This window comes from Giraffa tippelskirchi, chromosome 8 (genome assembly GCF_054371585.1).
Source record: "Giraffa tippelskirchi isolate mGirTip1 chromosome 8, T2T-mGirTip1v1.2.pri, whole genome shotgun sequence".
NCBI lineage: Eukaryota > Metazoa > Chordata > Mammalia > Artiodactyla > Giraffidae > Giraffa > Giraffa tippelskirchi.
This window is the reverse complement of record NC_137282.1, coordinates 128660582-128674940: the sequence shown is the minus strand read 5'-3', so window position 1 is coordinate 128674940 and position 14359 is coordinate 128660582. Positions and strand designations below refer to the sequence as shown.

General features: G+C 40.9%; 1 protein-coding gene across 4 annotated transcripts in view; it reads left to right on the top strand.

Moving 5' to 3' along the window:
* The window catches only part of BTBD9 (BTB domain containing 9), a 396006-nt gene that overhangs the window by 320638 nt on the left and 61009 nt on the right, over positions 1-14359 (top strand). The gene's annotated exons all lie outside the window — the stretch shown is intronic.

The window sequence follows — 14359 nt, the reverse complement described above, 5'->3', positions numbered from 1 at the left end:
ATACTTTCCACATGCAATCCTCTCTTAGTTCCTCCCCCTACATTCCACACTAGCCCTTTGGGACTTTTTTCTTCCTTAGAGATTTTTGCTTATGCTGTACACAGTTTAGTAGGATTCTGGGACTCTCACCTCTTCCCCACCCTCATGTCTTTCTCAGGGTTACCTTTAAATATTTATCTCATCTCCATGTTAGTTGCACTGTTACCTAGACTGAGGAAAGTTTGTATCTTAGGTCTCCTTAGGAAACAGAGACACTCATGTATATGGCATCCAGGCTCTGTCTGACCTTACCTGGGTTTTGAGTTCTGACCAGCCTAGAATCATGTAAATGTAACTACCACTGAGATTGAAATTAGCATATTTGCAGCATCCTAGAAGGTTCCCTCATACCTTTTCCCAGTCATTACCTGAAAAGAACTCAGAGCCTTTTTGTGTGGAGCCCAGTGCTCTGGGAGGCAAGATAAAGCCAGCAGCTGATATTTCTTCTTTTTTATTTTAATTGCAATATAATTCACATACCATAGAATTCACCCTTTAAAATGGTGCAGTTCAGTGGTTTTCAGTGTGGTCAGGGCTGTGCCATTATCACTATGACTATCTAATGTTCCAAAACATTTTCATCACCCCAAAAAGAAACTTCCTACCCACTAGCAGTCACCCCATTTCCCCCCACCTCCCACAGCCTCAGCACTTTTCTATCACTATGGATCTGTGTAATCTGCTTTCTGTCACTATGGATCTGTATATTCTGGACATTTCATATAAATGGAGTCGCACAGTATGTGATCTTTAGTTCCAGGCTTCTCTCACAGTATAATGTTTTCAGGTTTCACTCATGTTATAGTATGTGTCAGTACTTCATTCCTTTTTATGACAGAATAGAATTCCATAGCATGGGAATATATAATAACACATTTTGTTTATCCATTTATAAGTTGATGAACATTTGAATTGTTTCTATTTTTTGGCTATTATGAATATTGCTGCTATGAACATTCCTATACAAGTTTTTGTGTGAACATATGTTTTCAGCTGTCTTATGAATATACTTACAAGTAGAATTGTTGGATCTTATAGTAACTCTCTGTTTAAGTTTTTGAGGAACTGCCAAACTTTTCCACAACAACTTTTCCACACAAGGTTTCAATTTTTCCACATTCTTGCCAGTGCTTGATATTATCTATTTTTTGTTCATAGCCATTCTAGTGGGATGGTATCTCCTTGAGGTTTCGATTTGCATTTCCTAATGGCTGATGATGTTGAACATCTTTTCAAGATTTTATAATAGCATTAATGATGGTTTGTTTGCTGCAGTGTCTGAGATCCTCACCATTATTATTATATTAATTATATAGAACGTGTGTATTGGTTAGGGTAACACTTGCTACTGTAACAAATAGTGGTTTCAGTATGTTAGCGGCTTAACACAGCAGTGTACTTCTCAGTCAGGAGTGTTCCTGTCAAGTGACTCTTCACAGATGATTGAGGGGCCCAGGTATCTTCCTTCTTGTGGTTCTGCCATCACCTAAAGCCTCATCAGCATCATCTGCTTCTGGCTGGCAGATGGGGAAAGAGCAGAGAGAAGGTAAACCTGGTTCTGAAAGCCTTGGCCTGGGTATGGTGAACATCACTTCTACTTCCATTTCATCAGGGAGAACTGGTCAGTTGCCACACTAGACGCTAGTAGGACTGGAAAAAGTAGTCAGCTCCTGGCTGGACAGCCACTTCTCAGGGGAGCACACATCTTGTTGCCATCTCTATGATAGCATAAGAAAACTCACAGTTATTTAGTAACTAGTATTTCTTTACTGCATGTATTTTACCTTATTTTGTCCTGAATATAAATCACCTTGTGTGGGATATTGTCCCAATTTTATAAAAGAGAAAAGGAAGGTCTCTTTCCTCTGGACCACATTGCCACCTTGAACCCAAAGCATTGCTAAACCAAGGTAGATTATGAAAACTGGGAACTGAAGTGATTCATTTATTTCCAAGCTCCCAGAACCCTTTTTATACACCAGGAAGGCCTTCAAGGCCCATGAACCACCACCGATGTATCTTTCCAGAGTCATTGCTATTGGGTATACAGCTCACAGACCAGACGCTCTGCTTCCTCATCTTTTACACATCTCCCTGGTTACAGTCACCCATCTCTTTGGTCATTTTATGTGTTACAAATTGGGTTCCTCATCTCTTTTATGTCCTCCTTTTGAAGATGTTACATAGTTGGGTTTTCAACAAGAACTGGTTGACTAACTACAGACAAGGTACATATCATAATGATGTTGTATTTATTTAAATGGGTTTTCCTTGACTCACTCATTCAATCCTCTCCCAGTAGTCTTGCATTAAGTCATGAGCATCTATTTTTCCTCCTTTTAATTTTTTGTTTCCATTAGTTGAGGGAGTTCAATAATTTTAGTGTTTTTACCTTATATTTTAGCACTTATATGCTATAGCAGTAAGTGTTTTAAAGACTAATAAACAAATACTATATTAGAAGAACAAGAGTAGTAGCAAGAAGGCAAGTGCCTCTTAACCCTCTGGGAATCATTGGAGCCAAAGGTTATGATTTCATGTTTATAGACATAACCTGAACCTGTTGTGCCTTCTATTTTTGAGTCCTAAGAGATATAGTAGAAGCTATGCAGATGATAAAAGAAGAAAGCCTTTCCTTTTGAACTAATGTACTCTGGAGCAGTCCTCAAGAGAGGATCCTATTAGCTTCAAAAATTATAGCCTGGGTTGTTTTTTTTTTTCTTTTAGTGAAATAAAGTATGTGAGTAACATAAATGAAATTCTATAGGACCTTTAGAGCTCATAGCCCTGCCTCTTGATAGCATTCTGCCTAGTCAGGGAATCAGGGGAGAGATTTTTGCTGTCCTCTGAAAAAGACTAGGGAATAAGATTCTCTGATGTCGCCTTCTAAGTTCCTGCTCCTGGCGTAGGATAGTTTCTTTTTGTGTGTGTCCTTTCTGCTATAGTTGGAACTTTTGGGATAAAGGCTTGTTTTCTATCATAGATAGTTCTGGTGGTTTCTTTGTTTTGTTTTTGTTTTGGCTGTTCCACATCTTTGTTGAGGCCTATGGGATCTTTAGTTATGGCATGCGGAATCTAGTTCCCTGACCAAGGATCGAGCCCGGTCCCCCTGCACTAAGAGTGTGGAGTCTTAACTACTGGACCACCAGGGAAATCCTAGGAATTCGGTTTTCATATTAACTGCTGTGGAGCTTTTCCCAGCTTTTTGACATGTAATTGGTATATAACACTGTATAAGGTTGGGGTGTACAACACAATGATTTGGTATATGTGTATGTTGTGAAACAGTCACCACAATAAGAGTACCATCTATCACCTCACCTAGTTATAATTTCATTTCTTGTGGTGAGAACTTTTAAGATCTTCTCTCTTAGTGACTTTGAAATATACAGTGCAACAGTGTTCACTATAGTCATCATGCTGTACATTACATCCCCAGGACTTATAACTGGACATTTGTACTGTTAACTATCTTCAGCCATTTCCCTCAGCCCCCAGTCACTGGCAACCATCAATCTGTTCTGTTTCTATGAGTTTGTTTTTTTAGATTTCACATGTAAGTGAGCTCATAAAATATTTGTCTGTCCCTGTCTAAGTTATTTTGCCTAGCATAATGCCCTCAAGGTTTATGCATGTTTTCACAAATGTATTGGCTGATTTTATAAAATTACTTTTTATTCTTTTTTCATATAACCTATTCCTGTACCTTTTAACTTTATTCCACTTTTTAATCATTGATTCCTTTTCTCTCTTGTCTTCTAAATTGCTGAACCCTAAATTTGTGTCAGTATAGTAAAATACTAACATCAGGTTTTGTTTTCTATTATAAATGTAAAACCTGCCCATGGAAAGTTACTTTCAACTGTACAAAAAGATATAAGTGAAGAGTAAATATTTATTCTCCCATCTTGTTTCATTCCTTAGCAGTAGCTACTTTTGACTATCTTTTTTAGTCTTTATAACTTCTGAATTATAAATAATACTTTTATATCTCTGTTTATTAGTTTAGCTACTTCACTGACTCCTTGGTATAGAAAATGAATTCAGCTTAATTAACCACTCCTCTTTTTTTGTTAGTTATGTTTTTCTTTTTTGTTCTCTTGTTGTTGTTCAGTCGCTAAGTCATGTCTGACTCTTTGTGACCCGATGGACTGCAGCACACCAGGCTTCCCTGTCCTTCGCTATCTCCCTGAGTTTGCTCAAACTCATGTGCACTGAGTCAGTGATGCCATCCAACCATCTGATCCTCTGTCATTGCCTTCTCCTCTTGCCCTCAATCTTTCCCAGCATTAGGATCTTTTCCAGTTAGCCGGCTCTTCATATCAGGTGGCCAAAGTATTGGAGCTTCAGCTTCAGTGTCAGTCCTTCCGATGAATATTGGAAGTGAGAACACCACTACTGTTACTTCTTTTAAAATTAGACAGAATAGTTAACCTCAATTTTTGATCCATCAATTGTAGATAGTATTTCTTGACTCCCTACTACTTAGTGAAGAAATTACCATGACTACGTTTCCCTCTGTCTCTCCCCATCAGTTAACTGTCCCACCTCATTGAAATTGTGAGATTTATGGTATTATTTTCTGGGTTTTGACTTATTTAAATCTTCTATGTGTTGGCTATAAACTGATTCTGAAAAGGGAAACTACTCAGAACTCATTGTAACATTATGATTATATAAACATTGTTCACCATAGACCTAGTAATTCATTGGCTCTATAGTAAAAGAAATGCTGTTCTGTGTCACTAAACTTGTGTCGCTCTTGGAAGAGTTGTACTGTGTTCAAATCACAGATTCAATTTTATTACAAGTGCCCAGAATTATTCCATAAATGATAAATAAGTAGCTTCATGGTAGCCTGCTTTTTGTTTTCCTAAAGTTCCTAATTGCTTCTTTTTCCTGTTACAGAAGGTTCTGAAGCATATTTTTCTTCATTATTTCATTATTTTCCTGTTTTTAAATTGAAGTATAGTTGATGTACAATATTATGTAAGTTACAGGTATATAGTGTAGTGATTGACAATTTTTAAAGGTTATACTCCATTTACAATTATAAAATATTGGCTATACTCCCAGCATTGTACAATATATCCTTGTAGCTTATCTTGTACAAGATGGTTTGTACCTCTTAGTCCCCTACCCCTATGTTGCCCCTGCCCCACACACTTGTCATGACTAGTTCTCTGTATCTGTGAATCTTTTTTTTTTCCCTTTTATTAGTTTGTTGTATGGAGAAGGCAATGGCAACCCACTCTAGTACTTTTGCCTGGAGAATCCCATGGACAGAGAAGCCTGGTGGGCTGCAGTCCATGGGGTCGCAAAGAGTCAGACATGACTGATGCAACTTAGTAGCAGCAGCAGCAGTTTGTTGTATTTTTTAGATTCCACATGTAAGTGATACTGTACAGTATTTGTCTTTCCTTGTCTGACGTATTTCATTTAGCATAATATCCTCAAGACTATCTGTGTTGTTGCAAATGGCAATATTTCTTTCTTTTTTTACGACCAAATATATTGTATATGTATATATACACACACAAACACACACACCACAGCTTCTTTACCTGTTCGTCTGTTGGTGGACACTTAGGCCGCTTCCGTATCTTCGCAGTTGTAAATAATGCTGCTATGAACAGTGGGGTGCATGTATCTTTTCTAATTAGTGGTTTTGTTTTTTTCATATGTATATATACCCAGGAGTGAAATTGCTGGGTCACATGGTAGTTCTGTTTTTTGTGTTTTGAGACACTGCTGTACTGTTTTCCACAGTGGCTGCACCTATTTACATTCCCATCATTGGTTAATTTTTGAACAGACTGTTTCTGAGGCCTACTCTACAACTGTGATCATTTGTTTTTCTTTTTGTAGAATTTAGGTAAAGGAGTAATAAGACCCTTTATCCTTTGTAGGAGATATTGTCCTTTGGCCCAGTTACCTTTCTAGATCTCTTCCCCTGAAAACCTAAGAGAAATGGAATGTTGGCTATGATATCAGGCAACATTGCTTATGAATAAAATCACCACTGATTGGTAAATTTCCTCTAGCCTGGGAGAACTCCCAGCTATGGTTTTTCTAGTAGTCATGGATGGATATTAGTTGGACTATAAGGAAAGCTGAGCGCCGAAGAATTGATGCTTTTGAACTGTGGTGTTGGAGGAGACTCTTGAGAGTCCCTTGGACTGCAAGGAGATCCATCCAGTCCATCCTAAAGGAAATCAGTCCTGAATATTCATTGGAAGGACTGATGTTGAAGCTGAAACTCCAATATTTTGGCCACCTGATGCAAAGAACTGATTCATTGGAAAAGACCCTGATTCTGGGAAAGTTTGAATGTGGGAGGAGAAGGAGACAACAGAGGATGAGATGGTTGGATGGCATCACCGACTCAATGGACGTGAGTTTGAGTAAACTCCGGGAGTTGGTGATGGACAGGGAGGCCTGGCGTGCTGCAGCCTGTGGGGTCGCAGAGTCGGACATGACTGAGCGACTGAACTGAACTGGGAGAACTTTAAAATATCTGGTTGAAAGTCATAGCTTTGGGTTTCCTGACTGTGATGAGTTGTGATTAGACGTGTCCCTTGTGAAAGTTCTGGGATCTGTGTTTATGGAGCTGTTCCAAGAGAGATTAGTTTCCTTTTGAAATATGAGGCTTCTAGGCCAGAGCGGTTCCACGCTTGCTCAGTATAAGTCTTATGTGCTCATCGGAGCTGCCACCTGCGTGCCGGCAGGAATGGCTCTTGTGCAGTTGTGAGGACTGCTGCAAGGACTCCCCCTGAGGAGAAATGCCTGCTGCTACCCTGGGGGCACACTGTGTTTCCTGTTCTTACTCCTGGCTGAGTTTGAAGCCAAATATGAATTGATTGGGTCTTAGTTAAGAAGATCCCTCATGAGCATTACACAGAGTAAATCTATAGGTACTTTCTTCAGAAAGGATATGTGGAAAGCAAATTTTCAGAATACTTGCATGCCAGAATCATAGTTTGACTGGGTATAGTGTTCAATTCCTTCAGAATTTTGAAAGCTTGGATTTATTGCCATCTAGCATCTAACTTCGCTGATGGGAAATCTGATATAATCATATTCTTATTCTTTGTAGTAATTTATTTTTCCCCATAGATACCTTTAGGATCTTCTCTTCATCTTTGAAGGTCTTAAATTTCACAATGGTATATATGGCCGAGTATGAATCATTTTTCTTCCATCCTGTGCAGTTGGCTGCTCTGTGGAAATCTGCCCAATTCCCCTCAGATTTACGAATAATATTTCATCCACCTACCATTTTCTAGAAATTCAACAAAATCTTGATTTGCTAATAGCCTTCCTTTCAGTTTGCAACACTATTATGAATGTATTCCCTTTGTATTTCTTTGATGTCCCCTCATTGGTTTCCAGGAAGGAAGCAAGGTAAATGTGCCTATAACGTCGGCTGTATTGAACTTGAATTCCCAAAAGCTCTACCACATGGGCTGCTGATATTTCCCAGTGACCCCGTTCCTTTCCTTTCCTTGCTTGTGCTTGGCTGCACTTCTTTCATTTTATGCAGCTGTCTTGCTTCCTGCGAAGCTTGAGCTCCTTTCATATTGACCTCGTTTGTGTTCATTTTTTAACCATTTCTTCACTTTGTCATGGCCCCATTGACTAATAACTGTGTCTGCCAAAGTGTTAGTAATCTCGGCCATCATCTAAGACTGTGCCTTTGGCAAACATTTTGGCAAATATAAAAGATTAGATATAAAAAATTGGGTATTACTGAAAATTTTCTTTTTCTGCTTGAGAATTCTGTTGTCCTAATCTGAAACTACCTAGCATCTCAGAGTTTAGGCTCGTTTTCTCATAAACTATGTGCCTGCTAGATATGCTACCCACATTTCCTTTTGAATAAGTTTTCTTCCTCAGCTTAAGTGCTCATTAAAAATGATGTTGTGAAGAGTTTTTAGGGAATTCTCTTGTGGTCCAGGGGTTAGGATTCTGCACGCTCACTGCCGAGGGCCTGGGTTTGATCTCTAGTCAGGGAACCAAGATCCTGCATGGTGCAACCAAAAAAAAAGAGTTTTTAATAACTTAAGAAACTACTCATTCAAGATTTTTAAAACAGGACTGAAAATTATAGAAGTATTATCACAAGTAGGAAAAAATACTGGAAGAAGAAAACCAGAAGGAGACGTGCCAAAACGTTAGTAAGGTTAACTTTGTATATTGGAGTTAGGGAAGTTATTTATGGTTTCCTCCATTTTGATCAATTTACATGTACTTCTCTTAAAATCAAGAAGAAAACTTTATTTTAAAAGTGTTTTTCTAGCTACAGCCATAAGTATTTTGTAGAGATTTATTCTTGCCATTATTTGAGTAGCATATGCTGGCAGAGGAGCGTGGTTTATTCACTGTCAACAATAAATTAAAGAAATTAAATAAGTGCTGCACATAGCAATATCCTACTAGCCTTTCAGAACCTTGAAGCCACTTACCCTAAGCACAAGTGTTTCCCTGAAAATGACACCTGAGCCCCCTTTTCCTTATGCTTCTCCCCTTGGTCCTCTCAGAGCCCAGCTCTCCAACAGCACTTCTTTTTGTCTTTCCTCAGTACTTTAGCAGTCCATGTCCACTTGAGTCTCCCCACTCAGAGGGGCCAGGCCTGCTTGGAGCATCACCTTGGATCAGGCAATTTCTGTAGCATCCTAACTTTAGAAACAGTTTCTTCCCTGGGCCTTCCCTGAGGAGCACTTTGACTGTGTCACCTGCCGAGGCCTCTGTGGTGACAGCGGGTCTGCTCCCTGTACTTCAGCCTGACCGCATTCCTGTCTGACAAGCAGCATGTCCGCGTTGTGACTGTACTGTCATTTAGTGCTGGGGAGGGGCAGCATTCTGTTCGCGGGTCTGTTTCTGTGACTGGTGCTGTTTATTCACTAGGAATCTCAGGACCAGGAGTCGTGTTCCTTCCTCTAAGTGCTGCAGTGGTTGAAGACAACGGGATAAATTAAAGGTGGAGAGTTACAGCCTCAGTAAACTCTGCCAAAGTGTAGCAAGATTGAAAAACGGGACATTTAAACCTAGACTGTTTATTTACCTTGCCTGCATCTTCTTTGCCATTGTTAGTGAAAAAGCTTCCTTGCCGCCAGCTTTGTTTCTTCGGCTGACACTTGGCAAAACAAAAATCTCAAGTTGGCTCCAGGAGGGCACTACTAACCATGTGACCTGGGGGCTGTGTGTCGAGGGCTTGGAGTCACTAATGTGATGCAATAGAAAGAAAGTGGGTTTTAACAGAGGAAATAACTTCACCATTGAGACTGCTGATGAGAAGAAGTTCCTGGTTAGTGTCAAGTTTTAGTTTCCGGGACGGGACTGCAGCTCTTGGCTGTCGCATAGGTCCTGTGTTGAAATGTTACTGTTTCTCGTGAGTCTGCTGGGGTAACTGCCGACTGCCCTCCTCAGAGCCCCTCCCTGCGAGGTTGGAGGGCTGTGCCTGCTGCTGCTTCTTGAAGCGTGAGCCAATTAATGGGCTCTGGTTGTGTAATTGTCACTTCTAAATGTTCAATGGAGATTTTATTTTTCTCTTTTTGTACTTAATTCCATTTTTCTACAGAGCATTTGACAGCAATGAGAAAAGCTAGTCATGTTCTTTCCTGTTTTTTTGAAAGGGCAAACACTGCTGTTAATTTTGTCAAGAGTTTTAGAACTTGAATGATAGAGAAACATGTACCTGTAAAAGGAATGGCAAAAAAATGAGAAAACAATGGAATTCAGATAAAACACAGAGGGCAAGTCTGGTCCGAGGCAGACCCCCATGTTCACGATAAGATATCAGAGCCTACCCCTAGAAGGCATCTACCTGTCAGACCAGACTTGGAGACACTTGTTCATCAAGCTTTTGTTTGTGGATTATGAGTAGCAGGAGTCGACGAGTATTTTGGAATAAAGAACATCAAAAGGGAGTCAGGCACTCCTCCCTGCACACCCAGAGAAGGGATTTACCTCTGTGTGTTGCAGAAAGTTTTTAAGGAAAAATTTATTCCTATGTTGGAAGCCATATGGAAAGTAGATTTCAATGCTCAGTATGTGAACTGAGTTATAAGTTTAGTGCTGTCTGCAGCTTCTGTGGGCTGCTAGTGGAGAGGCTTCATCCCACCCAGACCATTTGACAGGTGATGGCTGTGGAAAGAAATGCCGTCTCCTCGGATAACCAGTGATCAGGCGGGAGAAACTGAGAGCTCTCTTCCCTCTCCCTTTCTTAACCTAGGAGCCACGTTATTCTGTGAGGATAATAATTTTTCCATGCCTTTTATTAAAAAAAATATATATACCTCAGTAAAACTTTTATCAGTGAGCTGTGTGGACACAATTAAAATGCACATAATCAGAAAGATTTTTCGTTTTTTGGAAATAGCTTTCATATTAATATTAAATTCCTAATGACAAAGATCAGTCAAGACCACCTAGGCCAACTACCATCCTCTCTCTCCTCTCTCCTTTGCTCCGCTAACTGACCCACCCACCCCCGCAGACCGTCTCTCTGTAACGTTTCTTTTTTTTAATAAATTTATTTATTTTAGTTGGGGGCTAATTACTTTACAATATTGTAATAGTTTTTGCCATACATTGACATGAATCAGCCATGGGTTTACATGTGTTCCCCTTCCTGGACCCCCCACCCACCTCCCTCCCCATCCCATCCCTCTGGGTCATCCCATTGCCCCAGCCCTGAGCATTTGTCTCATGCATTGAATCTGGAGTGGTGTTCTTAAGTTGACTTCACTCATTGTCACCACAGTGGCATTTTCCAAGCACAACTCTTGTCCTATATCTGCTTAGAACCCTGCACTGGCTTCCTGTTGCTCTCTGGACGGAGTCCATGACTCTTCATGTGACCTTGAGGCCTCCACACCCTGGCCCCTCCTGCCTCTCCAGACTTAGTCCTCATTCCCCTCCTTGTACTCTGCTGTTTACATCAGCCTCACTCCCTCTCATATTCCAGCTCAAGTCATGCTTTGTCCTCCCACAGGGCATTTGCAGGTGCCAGTGGCTTCTCTCTGGAGCCCACTCCCCTGCTCCTTATCTGGTTAACCCTTATTATCCTTTTGTTCTCAGCTCAAGTCTGCTTTCTCAGAAACTGCCCTGACCACCTGTCACGACCATTGCTTTACTCTTCCCTCTCATAGAACCCAGCTTCTTTCCTTCACAAGTGATACTACAGTTTACACTGACACTCTGCTTAGCAAGCTTATTAAATTACTGTTGTCCTTTCCCCACTAGAGTGTAAGCTCCATCAGAGCAGGGATTTGGTCTGTTTTACTTGCTCTTAGCCATGGTCTCTTAGCAAGGACCTAGCACTCGCACTGTTGTCTGAACAGATGAATGGATGAGGGCCACCACTCTGTCTCCAGTCGTGCATACACGTTGGTTTCATTTGCCCTGCTTCTGTCCAGAGCTCTTGTCTTCATAGGGCTTAGTCAGGACCTCTGTGCATCCCAGCTCAAATGCTGCCACCGAGAACTAGGAGGAGTTTGTGGGAGAGAATAGAAGTTGCTTGTTGCCCTGATATTGTAGTCCTTGTGGACTAAGAATGTGTCTTCCCAGCTTCCCTTTATTAACCCATTATTGATCTATCATCCTTGATTCATTTATAGTCTTATTCCAGAGATTCAGTCATTGCCAGAGGTGTAGTTTTCTCTGGTCTCCACCATCTATCCTTGCCCCTCAAGTTAGTGACTAGATCCCCCAGCAACAGTGTATCACTTTAGATTGGTTACTGGCTGGAAGTCCATTGCATTTATTTTTAAATACTCTTAGAGAGAGTAAAGTTTTTCTTTATGGAGGGGTTGAATGCTTTAAAAACTGTTTGCCAGCTGTGCCCCTTTCACTTTGGAAATTGATTTGATTTAAAATCCCAGGTTTGTCAGGTTAAAATGTTTCAGTTGTTTCTCTGGACTTTCAGAATAAAAGGTTAAAAAAGAAAAGAAAAAAAAAAAAACTGGCATTACCTCTGGGGAGGAACTGGAAACCACTTGCAAGATGTTCTCTCCCCCAGCGGGGTGGAGCCTCCCACAGAGCAGGGCTCCTCTGGAATCCTGGCTCTCTGGATCCCTCCCAGAGCTTTAGGATGGCTTGCAGAGGATCCAGAGAGGTGCTTGGGATGCACCCCTTACCATGAGCAACCCTTGATTAGCAACCCCTTCTCTCAGATAGGCGTTGCCAATAAAGCAGTGCAGTCTGCACCCCCTACCCTGGGCCTCTAGGCAGAGTCACATAACCCTTAGTAGGCAAGCTAACTATGCACCTAGAGACACCAGAATAACAGTTGCCACAGAAATCCATTCCTTAAAATGAATGGTCAGCATGTGATCTGCTAAAAAGGAAAGCAGAGCCTGTTTGTTGGTCAGTGAACAAAGGCAGCAGGAAGGAAAGTCAGTGTTGTTTTGACCATATCTTCTTAGAGTGACCTGCCTCAGTTTGTCCTGGGTCAGAATTATAAGTGCTGTCTTGATAATCAAGCCCTGATTAATGCTGACTCAGCTCAGTCCCAGGGTGCTGAGAGGCTGGTGTTTTCTTCCTAGGTTAAAGAAAGAAAAGAAGGTGTTCCCATGAATTCAGGGGTCCAGCATGCACATGGAATTAATTTATAGAACTAAAAGGGCACTCTTCCTTGACTATCTGATTTATTCTCTTGGCTCAGGGGTCTTTTCCATTCATATTTTCTATTAAATGTTGGCCCTTTCTAGAATGGCTTCTCTAACTCAATTTGTCTAAGACTAGGTTCATCTTCATCTTTCCCCATAAAGCAGCTCCTCTCTTGATGTCCCTGCTCGAATTGATGGTGATACAGCTTCTCCTGGGCACCTCTTACCCCTCTGAGTCTTTCCTCTCCTTTGCCTTCCACAGCCAGTCAGGTACCATGTCTTTTGTTTTATATCATTTCTTCTTTTATTTCTATTCCCTGTGTTGCCTCCATCTTAATTCAGACCCTCATACCTCTCTCCCAGAATATTATATTGGCTTCCAGTGGCGTTCCCTCAGTCTATACTCTGTTTGCATCTGTTGCTGTTCTGGTGTCTGGAATGCTGTTGCTGGATTATCCTGGCTGTGGTGTCTTATTTCCTTGTACAGGCACCTCCAGTGGTCAACTGAGAAACCCTCAGGTCCTTGCTTGGGTCATCGTCTGTCTGCACATGACTAGCTTTCCCCAAACTTCTTGTTTTCAAATATCTGTCCTACTGTTAGACCTCACGTCCAGATTTCATGTATATAATTACCACATCTCTCTGACTCTCACCAAACTTTCTAATCTTTATCACTTTAATTCTCTCCTTACAGGTATCCTACTTTACTTTCAGTCTGGCCCAATTACTATTGCCAAATGAGTCCATGTTTTAGATCAGCTAATTATCTATTTCTGCTGGCTAATCTTCAAGTCTCTGCCTGTCCTCTGTTCCCCTCAAGACCCAGCCAGAAATGCTGTGAGTTCTTCCTTGATCTTTCTCCTCCCAAATACAAGTAATTTGCTCTATTAACTGAATATTCACTGTAATCTGTTTACATCCAAGTTAATAACATTTCACTTTTTCTTGGATCCATTTCAGAGAAGGAAGGAAATAAGGGGCTAGGCTGGGAGGAAGTTTGCTTTTTACAAATCCAGGCATTTTTCAAGGTGCTATGCCCCCCCACCCACCCCCACGCTGCCTTGGAAATACAAGCCACATTTTGTCAGAGTGGCCTCTGGTTAATAGATCTACAATCAAATGCATAGCCCAACTGACTTTGATTGAGTCATATTTATTGAGTGACCCTAGTAGATAGAGGCTACATTGTGAAGGAAAATGCTGAGGAACCAGGAAGACATTTCTCCTCTGAAGGAACTTACAGACTCTACACAACTTCCAAACATTTAGGAACCATCACAACACACACACACACACAGTGGAAAATACAAAACAGGATCCTTCAGTTCTAAAATATTGTGACTCAAAATACCTTGGAATTCATAATCCAGGCCTCTCAGTTTATTCATGCGGATCTAAGACAGAGGCACAAGTACATTTCCAAGTCCTCATCTAATGAGAGTCCAGATTAGAACCTAGATCTCCTGATTCTGAATCCCCTTTTCCCAGAATTTTGCACGGCCTGTAAGACCACGGTAAAAAAAAAAAATGAAAACAAAAACAGAGAAGGGCTGTAAGCATATAGACATGATCAGAATGTGGCATAGGGTTAGGTAATTTTTCTGGAAGAAAGCATTTGAGCCTGGCCACCTACTATTGGCCTGCATTGTAGCTGGGAAAACTGGTTATTTCCCAACCAAAGGGACCTGTGAACTTCAGATTTTAAAATC